Below are 5,475 nucleotides of genomic sequence, written 5' to 3' on the forward strand. Positions count from 1 at the left end.
GTTTTGGCGCCAGTTTTTTGGTGTCTAGAAGAGCAACGGCTCTCTTTCCCGCCAATGTTAGATTCCTAGTTTCCCATTTTACCCCTCTTTAGGACCATTATTTTCTCGGGTTGCCATAGAGGCCCAAACCCACTCGTGCTGAAGCCCCTCAAAAGGCCCTTTTAGGTTCCGCCGCCACGTTGGTTTCGTTTTAGCTGATATATACCCGTCTACAGAAACTGTTTACCCTATATACCTAACTACTGAAATTACATAGTAAAATTATAATTATTGTGTATACCTGTCTTACCAAAATACAGAATCTTACCCACTACTTTTAAGGGGATAAAATTCCTTAAATTTAGGCATAACTATTGAAACGTGCATAGTTAAATATATAATATTGGTAATATTGAAATTTACCTCTTTACTCTTAACATTCTATTCCTCTTCTCCACTAGAAGTCCTTTATTTTTTATCTAACAAGTTTTATATAATCCAAAAACTTCATCAATTGCAATGAAAGATATACCGATCATGATTCAATATGGTGGAGTATGAAAAAGCGATAATTATGTGAATTTTTCTATTAACGGGGTTATTATCGATTTTGGTTGCAAATCGATTTTTTCTATTATGTGACTTTTTTTAAAATTTGAAATACAATAATCAACAAAACATATCATAATATTCTAATTTGGAATATAACATTCAACATAATTACATACTACGATATTCTAATTTGGAATACAATATTCACAAAATTTAATATTCTAATCAATACTACTGTATTCAAATCAAAATTAAAGAAAAATCATAATTCTAACTAACGAAGAATACAGTATTCAACCATAAATAAACACCATACTATTCTAATTTGAAATAAAATATTTAAACTGTACCACAATACTCCAATTTAGAATACACCATTCAACTCTAAGTAAAAACCACAATATTTTAATTTGTAATACAATATTTATATATTTTAGCGCAGTATTCAATTAATACTGCCATTAGTCAAATAATATTCTAAGCAATATATTGTATTCAAACAAAATTAAAGAAAACCCCCTAATATTCCAAAAAGAATACATTATTCAGTCATAAATAAAAACCACAATATTCTAATCGCTAGAGCAAGCAAGCCAATTTCCTCTTCATCTTTTCCTCCACTGTCCGCTAGTTTCTTGTGAAGAATTGATTATGTGATTAAGGAAGAGAATAAATCAGTGCAAGAATTCATGATACGGTGTATTGAGAAAGATACAGTGTTTAATCCCAATTAAATGTTGATTGAAGATATCCTAAAAGAATCTGGGGAGACTATCTAATCCCTTAAAAGGTGGAATATGTATAATGGCATATAATGATATTAAAAATTTAAGAAGTAAATAAAGTTTTATAAAATTGGTATAGAATGTAAAATAAATGGAGTACTTTAAAAGTATATGGAGTTAAGTTGTGTTTTTAATGGGTAGACCACGTAGATATTTGCAAATTAATTTATATACTAATTAACATTGATTGATAACTTGAAAAAGTATAAATATTCTGATATTAAAAACTTAAACTACTTTGATAATGTAAGAATTTTTCACGACATAAATCTTTTTCACAACATATATATAGAAAATGGTAAAATAAGAAAATTAAACTAAGTTCAGTTTAGTAGTGTGGACTGCGGATAGGTAAAAAAGACTATCAGTGGTATATAGCAAAAAAATAAACTCAAGAAGACAAAAAAAAAGTGATAGGCTTCTTTAATAAAACCTTCTTTAATATGTTCAGCAAGTTCAAGCACTGTTGGTTTTCATCCACTTAAAAGTAAATAAACTGAGGCTGATAAAAAACATTGTCCTTATCTTTAAAAAATGAATTGTTCTTCAAAATGCTCAACTTGCTCATTTGAATTATGTCAAGTCAAGTTCCACGCTTAACGATCCTTACATTTATATAAGTTTAAGAGTCAATTTGAAACTCGGTAATAGTTTTAATAAGTCATTTCAGATGTTCATATCCAATTATAAGTTGACAAGCTTTTCTTTAATTGAAATTTAAAATAATATAGATATTTAAAAAAAAGAAGGTGAAATATTGTCCAAACGCGAGTGTCAATTCAGCCTTGTATACCTTTCTATTCGTTTGGATCACATGGCTGTTTTCTCGCTATCGGGCCACAAGCCAATTTTCATAAAGCACTATCTTTTAGTAGTAATTAGTCATCTATATATACCATTTGCTATATTACGGATTATAGATACATTTTGTGTGGTTATAAGATGTATTTGATGTATTTAAGCTATTGTATTCATGAATACAATAGCAAAAATAGGCATGAATCAGGAAAGTCCAACTAATCAGTTGTTGTATTCGAGTATATTCGACTGTATTCATGGAGTGAAACATGGGATTACAGCTGGACAGATTATTGTATTCGACTGTATCCACGGCGTGAAATAGGAGATTACACTGTTTTTAAAACGGAAAGTGAATCAATTAACATAATAGACTCCTAATATAACTCAACAAACTCAATTATAACACATAAATTTTGTATTTTTAGTTATAAAAAAGATTCTCAACCGAAAAATACCCCAAAAATATAGCAATCTTCAGAGAAATTATATAGTAATACATCTTAATACGTAAATTATATTAATTAAAAAAAATATATGAATACATTCATGGCATATAGCGAGACAGTGAATATAATGAAATACATATAATACAGCGGGATACATTGAAATACAATGAAAAAAAAGACAGTGAATACAATGAAATACATGGAATACAACGAGATACATTGAATTGTACTGAAAAAAATGACAATGAATACAATGAAATACATGAAAATACAACGTTATATATTAAAATATATTAACAGAAAATCAAGTTGCTCAGCCCCAAACTCCGTCGTCTTTGTTCAAGAACAAACCCTAATTTCCGGCGAATCCGTCGTCGAGCAACGAAATAATCCACCTAGTATCCGGTCTACTATATCGTCTTCCACTTCGATTGAGGCCTTGTCATCGATTACCATTGAGAAATCTGTGCTTATTGTTTTCTTGATCTCACGTCAAGCAAAGGGATATTCAATCGCTTGAATTGTATGGTATCGTCCACTGAACTGACAAGTTCACGAGGAACTGATGCAACTGAGAATTGCCTGTTTTCAAGGTCGTGTTCTTCTTCGTTCTCAACAGTTTGATCAGTCAAATTGGAATGTGAAAGATCTGAAACTATATGCCCACCGTAGCTGCATAAAAGGCAGACCTTGGTGGTGGAAGTGGGAAGAGGTGGCAGGTCCAAGAGGAAATCCGTGGTGGTAAACGGCGGAGGTGGGTCAATTTAGGCGTTAATGGTGGCGGGGGATCTGGTATGTTAGGGAACAAAGCGTGATAGAGGAAGTATGGGATTTTATTTACACTGAGAAATTTTAATGGGGTGGGGGAAGAGAATGGGATGTATCAAAGTAGAGAGAGAAAGAAAAATAGTGTAACTGATTAGCGTATTTAGTGGCTTAGGGCTAGGAGGTAACCAAAATTAAATATTTTGCTATAAACCTTAAAAGATATTTATAGAATATAATTTTTTTTAAATGGTATTTATTTAAAATAAATAAGGTGTTAACCTTTGCTATATGGGGTAAAAAATCTTTTTATCACCCACACTTATTGACGTAAAAATAGCACGGGCTAGCCAGTTTTTGACCGGTCATTCAAAAATAGCCAGCATTTGCAAAGTAATTGAAAAATAGCCACTATTTTGCTGTAACACGGAAAGTTCCAGCATAATATACTGGAGATCGGTGCACCTGTGTGAACTTCCACCTTATTATGCTGGAACTCGAACACGCGGAAAGTTCTAGTATAATATACCGGAGATTGGAGCAGCGGTGCTCCAATCTCCGGTATATTATGCTGGAACTCCAGTATAATATACTAGAGTTCCAATATATTATACTGGAGTATTTTATCGGATTTTGTACAGTGTTTTCATTCAGATTTATCTTTACATGAAAAGTGGCTAAATTTTGATTACTTTTGAAACTGTAGCTATTTTCGAATGACCACTTGTAAATCTGGCTATTTTTGAATTTCTCCCCTTATTGACCGCATAATCCTAAATGAATAATCAAGCTTATCGTTATCCTTTTCATTTAATTTATTCTTCTCCTAATCAACAAAATTAATGTAAACAAGTTTGTTAAACAGTTAATGACCATTACTGAATTAATCAAGTCTTACTAGGAGATAATACAAAATAAAATGAAACAGGATATTCTTGAGATATGCCCAGTCTGATTAATTTCCATGTTCGCTCCTCCGACATATGCATATAGGACATAGAGGGTGTTTGGCTAAGCTTATAAGCTGGTCAAACTGGCTTATAAGTACTTTTTGGCTTATCTACGCGTCTGGTAAAATTAAAAGTGTTTATAAGTTAAGTGCTTATAAGCCAAAAATAAGCTAAAAGCCATAAGTTGGTCTCCCCCAACTTATCAAATTTCAGCTTATAAGCACTTTAGGTTTGACCAAAATATTTACTATTTTATCCCTAAAATACTTTTTTTTAAAACAAAACTCTTCGTATACCCAGTTCTTCAGCTGCTTATTATTAATTTCAGCACTTTTATCCAAATACGTAACTGCTTATTTTTTAAATCAGCTTCAGCACTTAAAAGTACTTTTCAGCACCTAATGCTTATCAGCTACTCTAAATCAGCTAAGCCAAACGGGCTCATATTCATAATTTAACAAAAAGTTGTTGTGTAAGGACGACACTGGATATAAGAATAACTATCACCAAAGCATATTCTAGTGCAATTACGGGAGTTTCCTACAGAATAAATTTGAATTTAATTCTCAACTATCTTCATTTATCATTTTATTTTATCTTTTTCTGGTAAAATTAAAGGTCGAAGAACTACACTTTCTTCTTATGTGAAATGTCAGTGTTTTACCACCAACGGATGTAGTGCAGTGGATGGGACTGCGCTTCCCTTAACCAGAGGTCTCGAGTTCGAGCTCTGGGTATGGAAAAATCCTTGGTAGGGAACGCTTCCCCCCGAAAGGGGCCCTACGCAGCGCAAATCCGGATATAGTCGGACTCCAATGCGGGTACCGGACACCGGGCGGGAAACCAAAAAAAAATGTCTTTGTTGTGATATATTTATATTCACTTTTCATTCTGGTTATGCCTTACATTTGATCGATCAGAGCAATGAAACGTCTGTGTTTTCTTCTAATTCTTCTTTTTTTCCCCTCATAGCTAGGATACTAGTGTTGTAGGAAACAAAGAATGATAAAAGCACAAACATCTGAATAAATATTTGCTTACATTGATCTATCAAAAGGATCTAGCAGCTGAAAGAAGACAAACAATATTTTCATTTTTGGTCGGTTTGATTGAGACTGTCGATCTGAGTTGTTTAAAATTTAAAAGTTAATGCTTTTGCAGATTTGTACAAAGTGAATGCATGCCATGACGAATCAC

Source organism: Nicotiana attenuata, unplaced genomic scaffold, assembly GCF_001879085.1.
Source record: "Nicotiana attenuata strain UT unplaced genomic scaffold, NIATTr2, whole genome shotgun sequence".
NCBI classification, from domain to species: domain Eukaryota; kingdom Viridiplantae; phylum Streptophyta; class Magnoliopsida; order Solanales; family Solanaceae; genus Nicotiana; species Nicotiana attenuata.